Source organism: Triticum aestivum, chromosome 3A (genome assembly GCF_018294505.1).
Source record: "Triticum aestivum cultivar Chinese Spring chromosome 3A, IWGSC CS RefSeq v2.1, whole genome shotgun sequence".
Classification (NCBI taxonomy): Eukaryota; Viridiplantae; Streptophyta; class Magnoliopsida; order Poales; family Poaceae; genus Triticum; species Triticum aestivum.
Window position 1 is genome coordinate 741,608,809 of NC_057800.1, and position 21,067 is coordinate 741,629,875.

Here is a 21,067-nt window from a genome sequence, read left to right on the forward strand (position 1 = left end):
AGAAAAGAGGAGGATGCCCTTAATGCGTGACCAATGTGAGTTCTAAGCGATGATATAGTCATAAGACCCGACAATAAACTCGTTATGAAGAAAGGTCCTAGGCTAAATTTTCAATGACCCAATTATAGTTTTTTTAGGCAACACACAATTATTAGTCTTTTTAGGCGATACACAATCATTGGTATTGTAAGAGTAGATTGCTACTAAGATGTAAAGAACATCGAAAGAATTATCTCAACAAAGCAGTACTTCCAGAATTAAGCATTGATTATCACTAAATCACCATGATACTCTAAATATTTCATAAATCACATGGATTTTTCTTATCGTAACAAAAACATATTCGTTGTATGTGGGGCTATTTTGGCTAATCTGTGATGCCAATATAGTTAGACATATCAGTGGCATCTTTCGCAACTCGCATTGCAATTTTATTCATGACATGTCTCTCTTAGTGCATAGGGCTTAAGCTAAGTTTAGAGATAGGTGCACAAGTATATTGGTTTTCTCCCACCCAAGATTACTCTTCGATCCCATGTACTCCCTCCATTCCTAAATGTGTCTTTCTAGCGATTTCACTATGGACTACATACGGATGTATATAGACGTATTTTAAAGTGTAGATTCACTCATTTTGCTCTGTATATACTTCATACTGAAATCTCCAAAAAGACTTATCTTTAGGAACGGAGGGAGTATATTCTAACTTCCATGTTCTTTGTACATACTTGGCGCTTTTGCCCTTTTATAATACCAACTGGTGTTTATGAACTTTGTAGTATATAAGAAATTACACTGACTTTGCTAATTAAGCATTGATTATCACAAGAATTGCACGAAAGAATGATGGAACTCTCAATGTTGTTTGTACCTTTTGGGCGATAAGATTGATAACAACATATCTTGAATCAACCTAAAACATATTGTGACATGTGTGTGTACTTGATTGGTCCAGCGCATTCACAATTCATCATAACCATCACACAAATTTTATTTCAACTCAACCAGCTGTAGGCAGTGTCTCTCAACGTCATCTCTTGATATCGACAACCAAGCCAAGAAAAGGAAGAGTGCCAACCAATCCAACTTCAATGGCATGGCCTCCACACGGCTAATATGTCGTTGAGACCTCTCAAGCAGCTCCTTCGCTGTCTAATTTCCGGGGTCAGTGGTGTGCATGTGTCCGCTGTTCTGACGGACAATCATTGTGCCATACTAATATATACTAGTAGAATGCCCGTGCATTGCCACGGGCAATGGATACATTTTTTGCTGGTTGCATATATAAATATTTTAGTGGTTCAACACTTGTCGTGTACTTGCAATTCTTATACACATCAACTGGTATTGTCGAACTTTTTTACAACACTATATCCACACCCAGCCTCTACTATCACAGTAGGTAAGTTGCTACTTAGTAAACAAATAAAAATAATCATTTTAACTCTACAACATACCGTAAATTTTTGTTAATGATGGGGAATCTACTTGGTTTTTGCTTGTTTGGTGGCATGGGGCCGGCATGGGGCCACCCCTTTATGTTCTTCCTTCCCTCTTCTTTTTTTCCTTCTGTGGCAATTCTGAGATAACTATTTATCATCTTGCCTACTTTGGTTGCCATTTGGCCTTCCGTTGCTCCCTTTCTCATGCAGATTTGGAACAGTGGCATCAGCTTGCTTCCACCTTCCCCTCGCTCTCGGAGACTTCAGATTCGGTGGTCTAGCCTCATTCCTCCTCGGGGTGTTTTATTGGTGAAGTCGCTTTACCACAAGCTCATTTTGGGTTCTATTACTCTGAAGTTCAAGGGTGTTTGGAGGGCTTGTGTTCTGCTTGAAATCTAGATCTTCCTTTGGCAAGCTATTTGTGGGAAGCTCCATGCTGCTGCGTGTTGGGATCAAATTCGGAAGCGTAATGCCCGGGTTGCGGCAACGTACTCTCTTTGTTCTCAGCCAGAAGATTCTAACCATATTTTATCTTCTTATGATTTTGCGGTCCTGTCGTGGAGCTGTACTCGGCGGTCTCCATCTAGTTTCGCTCAGTTATTACTTCTTGTCAGTTCTTTGTTTGGGCAGTTGTGGCGTGTTTTCTGGCCTGACTTTGCTGCAGTCATTTGGGCTCTCTCGATGACCCAAAATAAGTTTACCATTGAACATGTGTTCCCTTCGAAATCAGTTGACATTATTTTTAAATCTCTTAAAGCCTTTGATTAAGACCTGCGATGTGGACGCCACAAATATGCTTATCTCACGCGCCAGGGCTATGGCGATCTCTCTATCTCCAAGGGCGCAACCTACTGCTTAGCAATCGTCAGGTTGTCTTTAGCTAGCTTCTAGTTTTGGTACCTGGTTGTGGCATGTGTGCCTAAAGTTGAACTTGGTCTGTTGGGTTGTGCTTGTTGTTGTGCTGCCATGGCATTTGATTGTATGGGTGTGACAATGTTGTGAACCTTCTATGGCTTTATTTGTAAAGTCAGGCAATGGTCTTTTCTCTAAAAAGAAGTGTTTACCATTGATTTGATGGCACCCAAACTATTCTTTTAAACGATATATCTCTGCAACCCCATACAATAAATAAAGGCATTTCTTTGCAAATGGAACTAAATCCCAAGGAATATTTTTCTGCAAAGATGCTTTTGAACATTGTAACATAATAGCGACAAATAAGTCTGATATGCTGCTTGCTTCTGTATGATTAAAATATCCACCTTTCAAATGAGAACGGGTGTCCCCACCACCGTTGCTGACCACAAACTCCCATTCGTAATATTGCTAAGACTAGTAAAGATTACATGAACCCATCCTAGCAGTTAGTAAAGAGTAGTAAAGAAATAGTCTGATGTAAAAGGAAGTACTGCAGAGGGGCATTGATGCATTTAACCCATTCCTTGCGCTTCCGACAACAGGAGGTGGAGCCTGTGGAAACACACAGAAGGATCAACCCAAAAGCATGATGCAACCCAATCCAATGTAAGGGAGAGGGAAAGTGGCACTCCAGCTCTGAAAAAAGACCTCCTTTCTAGAATTCACCTACACTCGCCATCGTCGTTTGCTCGCCAAAGGAGGGCTCGGCATGGACTCGCTGTTTCCATTCGCACGTTCGGCACGCCCATCCCCACAGTTGTGATCGACTACATCATACCACACCATCAAGACCGATCTCAAACAATATTGGTCTTGTCCTCTGTGATGCCACTGCCCTAGCGCATGCCAGACATGTCCTACTATCGGCTTCAGGACACCGGCCATGACCTCCAAGAGGAGGAGCACAAGTCCGGCTCCAAGGCCTCATGGCAATAGCCGCCAGACCACCGGTTTCACAAGGAGAAGCAATGGTAGCACCGGCGGATGAGGTTAGAGCATCTCCAATAAACGGTCCATATGTAAAAATAACCAACTTTTGGATTTTTTAGGCAAAAAACAGCTCTCCAACATATGATCCATATGCAAAAAAGAATTACATCTCCGCCTCCAGGTAATGCAAAATTCAACACCTCGAGGTGCAAATTTACATCTCCGGAGGCAGGAGATGTAAAAAACCACGGTCGCGCGCCAACGCCCAACCGCTCTTCATTTCCTTTCCCCCTCCCCACTTCTTCCTCCCGCTCGACGCCACCCCACCACAGCTCCCGTCACGGCCGCCACCCCGCCGCAGCTCCCGACGCTGGCCCACTGTATATCCAGCCACCCACCGCCAATTCCACCCCGCTTGGGCCGCCGCCTACCGCCGTGCCGCCCATCGCGTCCGCCTCCGCCCCGCCCCGACCCCGTCCGCCTCCGCCTCCGGTCCGGCCTTCGCCCGGCCCCGCTCGCACCGCACGCCGCCGTCCGCCCTCGCCCACACCGCACGCCGCCGCCCCGCTCCATTCGCCTCCGCCCCGCACGACACGCCGCCGCCCCACTCTGTCCGCCCTCGCCCGCACCGCACGCCGCCGCCACGCTCCTTCCGCCTCCGCCCCACACAACACGCCGCCCGCTGCCCCACTGCATTTATTTGACATTATTTAGCATAAAATAATATGGCAAATTGCTGGAAGATGTCCATTTAAATTTGGCCACAGCCACAAGACAATAATGCACTGAAAGTACATCGAGTCTCTATATCTCACCATGATTGCCCGCCGTCTCACCGCTCCATATCCACCTCTGCCCCGCACGACACGCCGTCGCCCCACTCTGCCCGCCTCCGCCCCGCGCCGCACGCCGCCACCCCGCTCCCCGCTCGGCCGCCGCCCGCACCGCACACATGCCAACGCAGCAAAAAACATCTTCTCGACAGAAGTTGTTGTACTACATATAGAAAGTGATAATCAACATCAAGGCAGGGAAGAAATTGAAAAGAAAACGCATGCTACTTGCATCCAATTAGGATAAAGAACATGGCAAGTATCACCTGTGGACCCACTGGGATAGAGATACATAAAGGATCCATCAACACCCAAGCATTTTACAATTAACTGCATTTATTTGACATTATTTAGCATAGAATAAATTGGAAAGTACTGCAGAGGGGCATTGATGCGGATCCGGCTTGCCTGCTCCCTTCCCATGCTCCCATCCGTGCTCCCACTTCATCCTACGGCTGTCATTTTCTCTTTTTCTTTTCTAATCTAATCATCTCCCCCCCTGATTTTCAGGGGGTGGGGCCGGGCCTTATTTTCTTCCAATCAAATCAAGCCACATACGCAGGAGCACGGATGGGAGCACGGGAAGGGAGCAGGCAAGTCTCGTCCCATTGATGCATGTAACCCATTCTTTACGCGTCCGACAACAGGAGGTAATTGCTCGTGTGTTGCCACGGGAGCACAAATATTCTAATGGTTCAAAATGAATGGTGTCGATGATATACCATATCCTCAAGCACATCAAGCAACATTGTCATCCGACAATGTTTATTCACCTCAAAACTATAGTTCATATCCACAAATAAAGCATTTACATATAATGAAAGTAAAGCATTTGCAAATAATGACAACTCCTTTGTTATGAAAACTTCCATGCAGGTTCATCTCTCAACTGTTGAAGATCGTGAACCAACCTATGGTTGCATGATTACAGGGACAGTGGTATCCCCATCCCACAGGAGTTCAAATCCAGGTGCTAGCATTTATCCTGAATTTATTTCAGGATTTCTGGTTTAGTGGGAGGAGACATTCCCGTCGTCTACGAGGCGCCTATTGTGACTTCGTAAAATTTTAAGATGACATGTCGGCTCAGTCTCTCGGAGGTGCTCGTAGGAATAGGGTGTGTGTGCGTGTTCATAGGAGTGAATGCATGCAAGTATATATGAATGCTTGCATTTGTATTGTGTTTAAAAAAACCGTTGAAGGTCCGATGATAATCTACAAATAACTTTAAAGTACTTATAAAAAATAAACAATGAAAATAATAATGATGTGATACTATCCAAGTCCGCTACAATACAACATGCCAACCTCCACATCAGGAATGAGAAAAGTAGGAATAATTATGTCTGATGGTAACACACGTGAGAAGCTTCCAGCCGCAACCAAACACCAAACAAGATGATTCCTACACCAGCTTGTTTTCCCTAAAGTAAAAATCTGGTTAGCCATGTCATAGAAAATTCACAGTTGGTAAATTAAAGAGAAGAAGATGTAACATACAATTATGCGGTAGACATTTCCAAAAACACGAAAAGATCAAGGTAGTGCATTCTTTTGTAGATAGAAAAATGTGTTGTATTCTTTGTAGATAGATACACATGCTCTCAAATGGCTTGATATACTTCACGGCATGATAACACTTCGGGTGAAAAAGATCCGCCACCACGGAGTTAACTGCGCTAGTCTTTGTACCACGGAGAATAAGCATCTTTTTGCCTTTCTTAACCTAGAACAAATATTAGAGCAACAGTCTAATGTGGAGCCAGGGAGAGAAACACATACATGCTATTGCTAATTTCACAACATACAAGTTTCCTAAGCATCAGAGCCTTGCAATAGCAACTAAATAACCTAGAACGAATATTAGAGCAACAGTCTGATGTGGAGCCAGGGAGAGAAACACATACATGCCGTTGCTAATTTCACAACATACAAGGTTCCTAAGCATCAGAGCCTTCCAATAGCAACTAAATTAAGATTTACAGGTTGTTATATGTACAAAACATCGACTATGTGACATCAGGCCCATTTGTGTGTGACTTGGTTCCTATTACGAAAATGCAATGTTACAATACACTACTCAAAAAATAATATGGCAAATTGCTGGAAGATGTCCGTTTACATTTGGCCACAGCCACAAGACAATAATGCACTGATAGTACATCGAGTCTCTATATCTCACCATGATTGTCTGCCGTCTCACCGCTCCATCGGTACCAACGACCGGTACAGTGGCGGCTCAAACAAATAGGTCAGCAGCAATAGCCAAGACCTCGTCGACTCGCTTCAGCTGCTCGATTGCATCTCAAATTAGACCTGATCTATTTATTAGACCTGATTACAGTGGCGGTTCGTACAGATTTCTCTTTGAACATACTGGCATGAATTAATCATAATGAGCAAGCCTGCAAGTTATCATGTATTCATGCGATTGATATACACCCATGTGAGAATTGTTTTCGCCCATCACCAATTTAGCCAGAGAAGCAAACTTGCAGCTTCTGCTAATTGATAATTGCAGCAGTAAGAAGGCCTGCCAATTACCTCTTGCGATTTTTCTCTGAACAAAGAGGGAAAAACCGGTGCCACACTTTCAAGCATCGCCGTTGTCCGGATCGATGTGATCGGTTCTACACTTTCGCCCCTGTGCACAATTCACAAATTAAACACATGTTCCAGAAGACATGAATGCTTGGACATATAAGCAATGGGATGAACGCTGGTGCGAGGGGGTGTGGTCGGTGGCCGCTGACCGGGTGCGTCGAGGGGTACAGATGGCGGCGGCGGACCAGGGCAGCGAGGTCCGGCAAAGGACTCCGAGTGGCCGCCAAGTAGGAGGGGCTGCGATTGGCGACGGGGCTAACCCTAGCACTTCTGTTCGAGGTTTGGAACGAGAGAAACAGAGCATGCGTGTGAGTTGAGTTGACGGGCCTGGCAGGGTTTTGATGGGCTTCGCCCATGTGCTTGTCAGACGCGAGAGGAGCGGAGGCGAACGGCGGATGGACGAAGCGCAGGGCAGGACGGGGTCCCTCGGCAGGAAGATGCCAATCGCCAGTGCCGGATCAGTCGGGTGGTGACGCGAGAGGATGCAGTCCTACTGGGTGACGACCCTCTGACGCTAATAGCCGCATCACCAGGGCGAGGAGGCATGCACTTACGCAGGCAGATGGATGGTGCCACAACCTCCACCTGACCTTGAATGACGCAGGGGAGTCGATGGCAACCCAGAACTGGAGGGAAGGCGGCGGCTTATGGGATGTCGCGGCCGTCGCAGCGCCGGTGGAGAGCTTGGGGCGGCAGCGACGCAAGGGAGCCGGACGGTGCGTGGAGAGAAGATCGGTGAGTTCTGGTGGGAGGTCGCGCTCCTTTTACGGTGCATCATGTCAAACAATCAAATCATATCGCGATCTGATTTTGTAGGACAGGGAAAATGCAAAGGTGTCATGCAATCAAATCATATCGAAACTTGCCTTTCGTAAACCGAACAGAACGGGAAAAGGGGGTTGGACGAGACAAACGAACGATACAATGACCTACCACAGTCTCCTTTTTTAGGAGTAGAGATAGCCTTTCGGGTAATTTAAATTTATTACCATATAATTACCATATTCGAAATTTCCTGAGTTATGGCCTTACCATACCTGGATTGATAGCCTTTGGGGTAATTTAAATTTATTACCATATAATGACCATATTTGAAATTTCCTGAGTTATGGCCTTACCATACCTGGATTGATTTCTTACTATAATTATCATATTTGAGATTTCTGAGTTTATAGCCTTATCATACGTATATTAATTGTGATTGATTACCATAAATACGTTGGGTATTGCCGGCCAGACGAGAAAAGAGGAAAAACCAGTGGGAGGGGGATGGTGGGTGATGGGACGAAAAAAACCAGACGAAAAAAGCCAGACGAAAATAAACCATACGAAAATGATGGGACTATTCAACCAACTCGTCCATTAGAAATAGAGATATAGTGTTATTATTCATCACCCATGGTGTAGAATAAGTTATTCTTCACCCAAGGTAATCTTACGATCATTTCATAATTAAATGACGTTTGGAATTCAAATAGTTACATTTCTATTAATTCACTACGTAAAATTTGACATAAGAAAATAAAAATATAGGTCATAAGACAAGAAAATTTACAGTTTATGTGTATTTTAGACTATGTTTTTACGTTTGTAATTTTACATAACATAAAATATTTTGTACGACGATTATATATTTTCTTACGGTCTCTTTTTACGTCGGAAATAAGACAAAACTTACGGAACGTAAAATTACGGTGTATTGATGGTAAAATAGAGGGGGGTGAAGAATAACTATTCCTTACCCCGGGTGACGAATAGCGCGACCCTATATATCTCGTTAGCATTTCCTAGACCGCTATGTCGGGACCTTCACATTGCATATGCAGAAGTGCCACATGGATGGCGAGAGTATACCAAACGTTGTTGCAAAACCAGCATGTTTGTGAGACATGCAACGATAACCTGGTGATACACTAGTTTGGGATAGTACTATCAACTTTTCTTTTACTCATACCCATAATGTACTTCTACGTGAACATTTCCAAAAACAGGAATATTTTCTAAATTTCTAAAAAAAATTCGGAATTGGAACATTTTCTGAAATTCCCAAACATATCTTAATCTTTGATTTTTTTAAAAAGAACATTTATTCAATTTCTGTACAAATCTGGAAAACAGGAACATTTTGTAAATTCCCAGATTCTTCTGAATATGCGAACAAAATAGAAAAACGTGAAAGTTTTCTGAATTTAGGAAGAAATTTTGAAAACGGGAACATTTTTTATACTTCCTGAACAATTTTCGAAAATAAGAATATTTTTTGAAATTCCTGAGCATTTTCTAATTCGTCAACAAAATTTAAAAACGCAAACACTTTTTGGATTTGTGAACAAAATTTTAAACGTGAATATTTTTTAAAAAATTTGAACAAAATTTGAAGACGGGAACATATTCCTTCAATCGAATATTTTGTAGTTTGTGAACAAACTTAAAAAATACGAACACTTCTTGAAATTTTGAGCAGTTTTTGAAACAAAACCAACAATTTTTTATATTCTACACTTTTATGAAATTTCTGTACAAAAATGTGAAAACAGGGAAAAATTCTGAAAATTAAAGAAAATCTGGAAATTTCAATTTTAAAAAAAAATCTGAAAAATTCGTTGAAAATACAAACAAATTGCAAAAAGAGAAGACCAGGAAGTAAGAAAAAGAAAAAACCGGTTCTGGAGCTTTTAAAAGGTTTCCAAAACCGAAAAAAAACCCGGCTAGGAACATTCATAGAAGGTTCCCAAAACCGATAGGGTTGGAACGGTTAACGGGCCGGCCCGCCCTCCAGCGGTCGATAGGCAGTGCGAAACCCTGTCTGTTTGCGGCTGAGCACGGCAAATAGGGCGTTTCCTCGCGTTCGCGTCGAGGCAGCTGCACATGGCCGGCCCAGGTCGCTGGAGGGCACATTCTAAGTTTTATTTATACGTTTTCTGATTTTTATTCTTTTATTTTTCTACTATTGTTTATACTTGAAAATAAAAATAGTCTAAATGTATATATTACAGAAAACACTCTCCAAAAAACATTTGAAAAATGCTGAACGAGTATTTAAAAAATGTTAAACATGTATTTGAAAAAATGTTGTGCACGTATTTGAAGAAATGTTGATCATGTACATAAAAATATTGAATAATTATTTAAAAATATTGAAAAAATATTTAAAAATGTTGAAAAATTATTTAAAAATGTTGGACAAGTATTTCAAAAATGTTGTCAAATATTTGAAAAATAGTATTGATCATTTATATAAGTATGTTGAGCAAATATTTGAAAATGTGGAACAATTATTTGAAAAAATATTGATAGTTATATGAAAACATGTTGATCATGTATACAAAAATGTTGAGCAAGTATTTAAAAAATGTTAAACAAAGATTTGCAAAGTGTTGAGCAAATATTTACAGGAGAAACCGAAAAAGAAACAAAAACCCGAAGAAGAAACAACAAAAGAAAGCAAAAAATGGAAAAGGAAAAAGGAAACTAAACAAAAAGTGAAGAAGAAAAAAGAAAACGAAGAAAAAAATGTGAAAACAAATGGAAAGCCAGCTTCCCTCGCCTCAACTACGAAACACGTCTGAAAATTATCACTAGCGAAACTTGGGCAAAGTGGCTAGCAGCGCTAGCTCTCCCCAAGGAGACCCGCGGTGATTATCTCCTTCGAGTCAAGGCAGGGGTTGGCCGTTGGCCCAGTTAACAACCGAGATCATCATCCTTGCCACCTGCGGCAGCGGAACCTCGTCCACCTCATTGGCTATTGTCGGCACTAGAAAGAGCTTCTCATGGTCTACGAGTGCATGCCCAAGGTAGCGCCTGCCATGCTCTCCTGGACGCAGAGGCTTCACATCATCAAAGGCGTCGCGTCTGGGCTCCTGTACTATTAGGCTGGTTGTAATGGGGATTATCATATACTAGTATCATGCATATGATACTAGTCTATGATACTACATCCCTAATGCATAGTATCATAAGTTGGTACTCCCTTCGTTTTTATTTAGTCTGCATATTAGCTTTGGTCAAAGTCAATCTTTGTAAACTTTGACTAAGTTTATAAACAAAAATATTAATATATACATTAACAAATCAATACTATTAGATTCATTATTGAATGTACTAACACATCATATAGATTTGTTATGGTAAATGCTTATAATTTTTTCTATAAAGTTGGTCAAACTTTATGAAGTTTGACTTCAGTCAAACCTAATATGCAGACTAAATAAAAACGGAGGGAGTATCATAAAGGACTACATTTATTATCATGCATGACATAAAATAGTACATCATTTAATAGGATATGGTATCATGATATGATACTCAAGCCTCTCTTTCTTCATTTAATTCTATGCCACCTCATCAAAATTGCTTAGTTGACATGCATGATACTACGTATGATACTCCCATTACGGGCAGCCTTAGGGCATTGCCCGCCTTTGTGTTTTGGTGATAATAACAACTCACTTTGTGGTCTCGAAAAACACCCTACTATTATTGGGTTCCATATTGACGTCTCCAATATGATAACATGTTGTGTCGCCTAACCAACAACCATAACAAGGAGAAGGCATGTGAAAAATGATAGGCATTAAATCTCCTTGCATAAAATAATGAATTATTCGTGGCTTGAGCCCTTGATCATTTGTTTAGTTGTTTGAGCCCGCAGGTTCGCCCTCCTTCTGTGATCTTTGCGGCTTGTAAGTGGTGGGGTACCTTGGTGCCTTGGCGTTGGCTCGTAGATAGGTTGCGTATTTGATGGTTGCGGCGGCATGTTCTTATCAAATCATTTTTTTTTCATTCATGCATGCATATATAGTGTCGTACAATGTGATCACTTTCTTGTTAAATTTATCATGTGTCAATTTTTATTGGTACTCAGTTATATATTTTTCGTTTTATTCAGAGAGAGAGAGAGAGAGAGAGAGAGAGAGAGAGAGAGAGAGAGAGAGCATGTGCAGGTACATACTTGTATTTTTATCACCCCATCAAGAAAAAAGAAATAAGTCGTTTCTTTCTTTTCTTCCTTCGATTAGATTTTTCTTCTTTTCTTGGTTAGACTAGATTGAGATTGAGAAGAAGTCATTTCACATTTAGAAAAAGGAGTTTGGACTTGTCCTCTCCGCAAATTAAAAAAAAGAAATGAAAAAGGTGATGGGTTGATCGTAAGAAAGAGGAGCCAACGCCGGCCGGGAGAGAGAGGTGAATTCGTGGAGTCACCCATAATGCGGTCGCCGGTCTGTCTATCTATTTTATACGCGCACACGAAAACGTATATATAAATGGACCTGTGATGAGCATCCCATCCGATCCCTCCTCACATCAGCTTTAGGCAAGACGTCGTTAACGCAAGTCAAGACGACCAACCTGCTCACATACACATAGTATCTGGCACTCCCAAGTACGTTGAGATTCAAACACATCTCGGTTGCTGCCTTTCTTCATTCACTGGGGCAAGGCAACGCAAACACATGCATGGAGATGGAGGGTCATCATTAAACGCCAACAAGTGAGTAGAGCACTACACTAGCTAGAGGCAGAGTAAATTAGGGTGCATTTGGTTGTATTCTCATCTCAGCATAGTCGTTCCCTCTTCATGCATGCTCTCCTCATGCATGTTTCTAGTGTATTTGTGTTAAACTAGTGTGGACTCATGCATAGATATGTAATCAGATTGGATCGGATAATGCCTTTACCATATCCTTTACCATTTTTTTGTCGGATTCCGAGGGGAGCAGATATTGATCGAATGCGGATTATATCGGACTACGGATTCGGAATGGACTCCGACCGGAAACGAACAAAAAATATCAGGTGATATGTACAAAGAAACATGAACTTCTTTCTACTTTGCAAACAATATGAAAACATGTTTTTATCCAACCACATTACACTAGAGAGTGGCCAAGCTTTTAAAAGTCATAACTCACACCAATATCGCAACAACAAACAGTACTGGCTGTACTTAAAAAATACTTAATCCAAAGGTCTGTTGAAGTTTTTATTTATTGTAAAAGGCAAGTAGTCGATCAAGTAGAAGCCCATAACACGTCCTTGAATTCTCTTCAACGTGGTGTTTCAACCAGTCCACTTGCAACACCATGTGAGAATGATATAAGATATTTAGATGCTGCACTTGATAATCAAAGAAATTTTTTCTAATTAGTTGTGGTGAACTAAGTAGTTCAAACACACACACACATTAATTCTGAGGTAGTGAGGTGTATGCGTACACATGATTTAATATGCAAAATTTTAGTGTGTGTGTGTGTGTGTGTGTATATATAGAGAGAGAAGAGAAACATGAGGCATCACATATTATATGCATGTACTATATACATGTATTGATGTATGCGCACAACATGCATGTACTTATGGCTTTTATATTCGCATGGATAATTAAATTATATTAGTAAAATATGATCGGTAACTAGCAACACACATATTCAAGGAACAAGTAGATCATATACTAGTAAAATTAATCTATATGTGCAAAGAAGATATAAGCTAGGTAAGTATATACTAATATACATTAGCGAATTGCTGGTATAACTGCATACCTAAATTACTTGCTCCTGAAGTAGTTGATCAGCCACTTATTCAATATCCGTTCCTTAATTGTCCTATGTACCAACAGAATGGAAATTTGTGAAAAAAATTGTTGTCACTTTACATAAATAAAATACCAGTAATGACCAAGAGGAATCAAACATACTTTATTTCTCTATGCATCTTAATATGGTTCAAGAAGACTGATGTTCCATTCTTGCTATTTCTCTTTGCTTCATAAGTGCAGTACTTGCATTTGGCCCATGCTTCCTTAATTTTCTGTCCATTTGTCACCACCCTCTTGTAAGTTTTATCAAAATGGTCCCAACATTCAGATGTGAGATCTTCTTCGGTTTCTTCCTTGCAGGCTCATCTACTATTTTGTCCTGATTCTCACCCTCCAGATCAATCACTTCATTTGCAACTTGATTTTCACTGCCCAAATTCAGAGGCTCTTCATTTTGACTTCCAGCAGGGGCTGATACAACCATACTTTGTACTGCACTTGCACTTATTCTTGTAAATGTAGATCTTTTCCCCTATATCTTTCTCAGAGAATCTAAAAAGAATACAATGCATGAGTAATCTGTCACTTTTTACTGATCTAAGGAAGTAAGACATTAAACATCATAAATTCGTAGTGTTTAAGTTTGCCTGCAACTGAAGCCAACTTACGCATGTGCCACAATGTTTTTCTATCCTGCTGAGTTGAACCAGCTGGGTGTGTCGGTTCAGTGTTTAAGTCAGGTTCTGTTGGCAACTAGATCTTGTACAAATGTTAAGGACTTTGTTGTACAGAAAAGGCTAACTAAAAATAGAAGAAGAAAAGGCATGTGTTGCCCGGAACCAAATACTACTGTCTCTGGCTGTCTCCCCTGTTTTTCTCTGAAACTCTAAAGCAGACAATCTTTCTGAATCACAGCATGTGTGTGAGTCCAAAGAAAACAGACAGAGACGAGAGAGACTGAGGGTCTGACCATAGCTCATCGATTCGGCGAGACGTGCAAGCGCAAGAAGCTAACCCAAGACCCTAGCAAGCAAGAAGTTGGATTGATTTTTGAGCTAGCTACTAGATTCGTTGCTTTCAATCTGGTGAGTTTAGAGGAGTACGTGCGTACGTGCTAGTAGTAAAGTTCCTATCGGAGTTACGGCCGAGTCGACAAAAACCCATGTCAGATCCATGGCAGACCACTGTCCTGACGTACGTGCGCCGCACAGGCTGACGCTACCCGTAGTCGTGTCCGGGTTGCCGATCATGGCTGTAAGAAGCGTCGGCCATGCACGTCGAGGCTCTACGATGTTGGTGTGCCTGGTGTCGTGCTGTGGGCGGGCGGCTGCTCACGACGTCCACTGACAGCTGGACTCTGCATCACAGATCATCGGTGCTCTAAACTTGCGCAGGACTTTGCATCTACGAATTCACTTGCCTCCATTGTTGGGACCGACTGGTTGGCCACGGGTATCTTTGACCATTGTTGAACCGCCAGACTATTGGAGAGATTGGGATGCAACTTTTGCTCTCATGCACCCTTCATACACTCTATCACACACACCCTTACATTACATGCATGCTACAATGTCGTTTAACAGCTACGTAGTATAAGTCATCTGAATGGAATGAGTCAAGTTGTTCAACAGTCAGCTTTTTTTTTTCTTTTGTAAGGAAAGGCCATCATGACTAGCTTTATTGAATTGAAAAAAAAAATAACCAAACGGTTAGGACACTTATCCAACCAACTAAGAGAGTACTTATTACAGAAACTAAAATTCACTAGCATATAAGCTGCTTGATTACAAGAACGTAAACAATGCTTAAAGACAACCTTTTGAGCAGCTACACCTCAAATCTAAATGTCGTCTAAGCTACACCTCTGTTTCCGACCGAATCAGATGAACCACCAACATTCTCGATGCATACTTTCTTTCGAAGAGACACACATCTCCAAACTTTAGGCGGTTGCCCTTAACAAACATCTCGCACTTGTCGTAAATCCAACTTGTTCCGTCTTTTTTTTTTAGCATACTTGAACTTGACAGGATACGGCTCTGTTTCGCCCGCTACCTGAAGGTCAATTTCTGTGTCAAAGTTGGGAGACATTTGGAATTAATTTCTTGGCAAAAGATCTGTTCAGAAATGCACAAGTTCACAGTTAATTTGAATAAGATCATTACAACACTTCTCACAAATGGTTAATTTGCATAATCAACAACAAAGTACAAATAAAGCCGAGAATGTGACTGGATAAATGATTACGTAAACTCACCGCAACAAGACATGTTTCACTTCTCTATCACGCATAAGGTGTTAGTCATAGAGGATATGTTCATTGTTTTGACATAAATACAAAAATGAGGCGGAATTTCTCCAACTTCTCTGCAACTCTATTTTTCATTTCCGTAAGTAGAATTGCCCTCTTAGCTAAAATATAGGTATGCTCATGTCCTAAAAAACATACAATATGATATTCTCATACGTATTAAAATTTGTCGACATACTTCTTGTCATTACGTGCTCACCATATTGTATGTTTTGTAGGACACGAGCATACCTATATTTTAGCTAAGAGGGATATTCTACCTACGGAAATGAAAAATAGAGTTGCAAAGAAGGTCGGAGAAATTGCATGTCATTTCCTTATCTATGTCAAAACAATGACCATATCCTTTACGACTGGCATCAGGATGCGTGATAGAGAAAGTAAAACATGTCCTGTTGCAGTGAGTTTACGTACTCATTTATCCAGCTACATTCTCGGCTATATTTGTACTTTGTTGTTGGTTATGCAAATTAACCATTTGTTAGAAGTGTCATAATGATCTCCCTCAAATTAACTGTGAACTTATGCATTTCTGAACAAACATTTTGCCAACAATTTACTTCGAAATTTCTCCCCTACTTTGACACAGAAATTGGCCTTCAGGTAGCAAACGAAACAGAGTCGTATCCTGTCCAGTTCAGGTACGCTAAAAAAACGAAGAAACGAGTTGAATTTACGACAAGTGGGAGATATTTGTAAGAGCAACCGCCTGAATTTAGGAGATGTGTTCTTTTTGAAAAGAAGTATGGCCCAAGGATGTCGGTGGTCCATCTGATTCGGTCGGAAACATAGGTGTAGCTTAGACGACATTTAGATTTGAGGTGTAGCTGCCGAAAAAGTTATCTTTAAGCATTGTTTACGTTCTTGTAATGAAGCAACTCATGTGCTAGCGAATTTTAGTTTATGTAACATATACTCTCTTGGTTGGATGAGCCTCCTGACCGTTTGGTTATTTTTTTTCTACTCAATAACGCTAGTCAACTCCGCCTATGTTGTCTCAACATAGCCGGTCCCAAGCCCGGGTGAAGGAGGAGGGTTGTGATAGGCTTGGCGAGCCAACGTAAAAACTCAGCCACTCTTATGGAGATGCAATCCAAAATATTTTCGTTGGGGCGTAACCCTCTCAGCGAGGCGCCACATCGAAACCGGGGTATGGTGGAAAATGGGCAAGGGCCGGGCCGTCACCCCCTAGTGGCGCACCGTATCTTGATCCGGATACGGTGGCAAGTGAGCGAGGATCGGGTCGTCGCATCTTAGTGGCGCGCTACATCGACGCCCAGATGTAGTGGAAAATGAGCAAGAGTAGCAAGGGTCTTCGCATTTGACTCGACGAGTGCGAAGGGTAAGGAAGCTAGCCGAGCGTAGGAGGATTCATTTAGGTAGCTGGAACATAGGGTCTCTGACAGGGAAGCTTCAGGAGCTAGTTGATGCAGCGGTGAGGAGAGGTGTTGATATCCTTTGCGTCCAAGAAACCAAATGGAGGGGACATAAGGCGAAGGAGGTGGAGGATACCGGCTTCAAGCTATGGTACACGGGGACGGCTGCAAACAGAAACGGCGTAGGCATCTTGATCAACAAGAGCCTCAAGTATGGAGTGGAAGACGTCAAGAGACGCGGGGACCGGATTATCCTGGTCAAGCTGGTAGTTGAGGACTTAGTTCTCAATGTTATCAGCGTGTATGCCCCACAAGTAGGACACAATGAGAACACCAAGAGGGAGTTCTGGGAAGGCCTGGAAGACGTGGTTAGGAGTGTACTGATTGGCGAGAAGCTCTTCATAGGAGGAGACCTCAATGGCCATGTAGGTACATCTAACACAGGTTTTGAAGGGGCGCATGGGGCTTTGGCTATGGCATCACGAATCAAGAAGGCGAAGATGTCTTAAGCTTTGCTCTAGCCTACGACATGATTGTAGCTAACACCCTCTTTAGAAAGAGAGAGTCACATCTGGCGACTTTTAGTAGTGGCCAACACTCTAGCCAGATTGATTTCATCCTCTCGACAAGAGAAGATAGGCGTGCATGCCTAGACTATAAGGTAATACCTGAAGAGAGTGTTGTACCTCAGCATAAGCTGGTGGTTGCTGACTTCCACTTTCGGATTCGTGTCCAGCGGGATAAGCTTGCCAAAGTCACTAGAACGAAGTGGTGAAAGCTAAATGGGGAGGTAGCTCAGGCGTTCAAGGAGAGGGTCATTAAGGAGAGCCCTTGGGAGGAAGGAGGGGACGCATACAATGTGCAGATGAAGATGGCGACTTGCATTCGTAAGGTGGCCTCGGGGGAGTTTGGAGTGTCCAGGGGAAGAAGAAGCGAAGATAAGGATACCTGGTGGTGGAATGATAATGTCCAAAAGGCAATTAAAGAGAAAAAAGATTGCTTCAGACGCTTATACCTAGATAGGATTGCAGACAACATGGAGAAGTACAAGATGGCGAAGAAGACCGCAAAGCGAGCTGTGAATGACGCAAGGGCATATGAGGACATCTACCAACGGTTAGGCATGAAGGAAGGCGAAAGGGACATCTATAAGATGGCCAAGATCCGAGAGAGAAAGACGAGTGATATTGGTCAAGTCAAATGCATCAAGGATGGAGCAGGTCAACTCTTGCTGAAGGACGATGAGATTAAGCATAGATGGCGGGTGTACTTCGACAAGTTGTTCAATGGGGAGAATGAGAGTTCTATCATTGAACTGGATGACTCCTTTGGTGAGACCAACATGCGTTTTGTGCGGAGAATCCAGGAGTCTGAGGTCATGGAGGCTTTAAAAATGATGAAAGGAGGCAAGGCGATGGGCCCTGATTGTATCCCCATTAAGGTGTGGAAAAGCCCCGGGGACATAGCGATAGTATGGCTAACCAAGTTTTTCAACCTTATTTTTGGGCAAACAAGATGCCAAAAGAATGGAGACGAAGTATATTAGTACCAATTTTCAAGAACAAAGGGGATGTTCAGAGTTGTACTAATTACCGTGGAATTAAGCTGATGAGCCATACAATGAAGCTATGGGAGAGAGTCATTGAGCACCTCTTAAGAAGAATGACAACCATAACCAAAAATCAGTTTGGTTTCATGCCTGGGAGGTTGACCATGGAAGCCATTTTCTTGGTACGACAACTTATGGAGAGATACAAGGAGCAAAAGGACTTGTATATGATGTTCATTGACTTGGAGAAGGCCTATAATAAGATACTGAGGAATGTCATGTGGCGGGCCTTAAAGAAACACAAAGTCCCAACAAAGTACATTACCCTCATCAAGGACATGTACGATAATGTTGTGACAAGTGTTCGAACAAGTGATATCGACACTGATGACTTCCCGATTAAGATAGGACTACATCAGGGGTGCTGCAACCCAAGTTAATTAACCACCCATAAACGAGCTGAGATTTTCAAATTACTGGACAGATATTTACAAAAACGCTCAAAGATAAATGGACTGAGCTAATATCAAAAGGAAATATTTCAAGGCATGCAGATTTCAGGTTGTACGTTCATTCAGAATAATTATGTTGGCGTCAGCATAACCACAAAAACTTTGAAGGCAAAATATATTGGATCTGGGAGCTCATGAGAACCCCTCAGGCTGGACTATTTGGCCGTATATCTATCATCAAACCCGATTGAAGCACTTGTGACTAGCTATTCAGTTTACACTTTACACGTGAGGTGAGATAATAGAATGACACTTTGAATTGTGGTACTAGAACCGTGACTCGGATTGTACTGTATTAGTGTATTTGTGTTTACCTTGAAGCTGATGCATTATGACATTTATAAACTCATTTGTCCTAGCCCACTGATCCAAGAGCAAGCTCCTGAGCTGCGGTCGTTATAGTGACCAGCATTCAAAATCAACTCGCTGGTTGGTGAGCTGACATTCCAATCCTGTCTTTATTAGTTGGCCTGCAGAGATAGTTTACAAGAATTCAGCATTGCATGAAATAGAAACAGAAGACACAGAGAACAATATGAAATCAAACATTGGTCGCACAGTTCATGAACTGACCATTCATCATAAGAAAAAGCAAGTACAGTATAACATACATATATCCCATTTCTGCAAAGTGAACAAAGGTGTTAAGCTTTGTCGTCATCGAAAAGTGGACAGACAGGACAGTCGGTAAGACTATCACGTTCAGTTTTAACAACAGATAGTGCTGCAACCCAAGTTAACTAATCGACCAAAAACAAGCTGAGATTTTTAAAGTACTGGACAGAGATTTGCAAAGCCACCCATAAGATAATTCATTTGACTGAGCTGAATAGCTAAAACATGGTACTGTGTAGCGTAACCTTGAGACATTACTCACGTGTGTGCACCAAAAGGAAATGTATCAAGGCATGTAGATTTCAGGTTGTGCGTTCAATCAAAATAATAATGTTGGCGTCCGCATAAGCAGAACAACTTCAAGGGCAGAATATAATAGATCTAGGAGCTCAAAAGAACCCCTCAGACTGGACAATTTGGGCGTACATCTATCTTTAAACCCAACTGAAGCACTTGTAACTAGCTATTCAGTTTGGACTTTACACGTGAGGTGAGATAATGACATGACACTTTGAATTGTTGTACTAGAACCATGACTTGGATTGTAAAAAAATTACCTTCGAAGCTGTTGCGTTCTGACACTTTGCAAACTCAGTTCTCCTAGCCCACTGATCCATGTTCAAGCTGCTCCTTAGCTGCTGTCGTTGTACTGGCCAGCATTTAAAATCAATTCATTGGTGAGCTTCCTCTCTTTGGTTGGGCTGCAGAGATAGTAGTTCACAAGAAGAATTCAGCTTGCATGAAATACAAACAGAGGACACGGAGATCAATATGAAATCAAGCATTTGTCACATAGTTGATGAACTGAAGAATGCATGATTAGCAAACATTGAAGGAAACATAACATCCATTAAAGAGAAAGACAGCAATGATTACTTCTTTTGAGCTTAAGCATCTCTAGAAACAGGCTTTGGATTGCGGTGGAAATAAATATAATTTGGAGCTTCTTTTACGTGTTAACTAGTGTAAAGTCTACAACATCCCTGAGCTTAAATCACATCCTAAGATACAAGAAACCCATCCAATGAACCAAGATACCCATCCAACGTACATAAGTTTGCAGCGACAGAAGGAAAACATAAGTGCTGTTGAAGGAAGAGGGGAAAAAAAGATCACAGGACTGTACAAGTAGTTCCAAAAGCAATGTACATCAGGAAATGCAGGAAAGATTCCAGGAGCTCATAATATCATTTTTTACATGAAAAAACATCATCAGTAGTGCTTGCAGACCTACAAAGTAAAGATCATAAAAGACCCATAGGAAAATTATTTCTACGCATTGTTTTGGATGCTGACAACAGACCATTTGGAGCCTATGAGAAGGGTATGAAACATAACCCATACAAAAAAGGGAACCACTATATGTATATGCATCGGACAAATATCTGAATATCACAGTAAGATGTACCTTGGATGTTCTTCCTGACGTCAAGGCCACC

The 21,067-nt window shown here is 41.7% G+C and overlaps 1 long non-coding RNA gene across 1 annotated transcript; it reads right to left on the reverse strand.

The window, feature by feature from the left end:
* Positions 1 to 12,611: 12,611 nt before the first annotated feature.
* Positions 12,612 to 21,067, reverse strand: LOC123059649 (uncharacterized). Its single transcript, XR_006427521.1, has 5 exons — positions 20,186 to 21,067; positions 19,328 to 19,483; positions 13,425 to 13,817; positions 13,270 to 13,332; positions 12,612 to 12,839 (listed from the first exon to the last, which is right to left on the reverse strand). It is a non-coding gene; the product is annotated as an uncharacterized lncRNA (long non-coding RNA).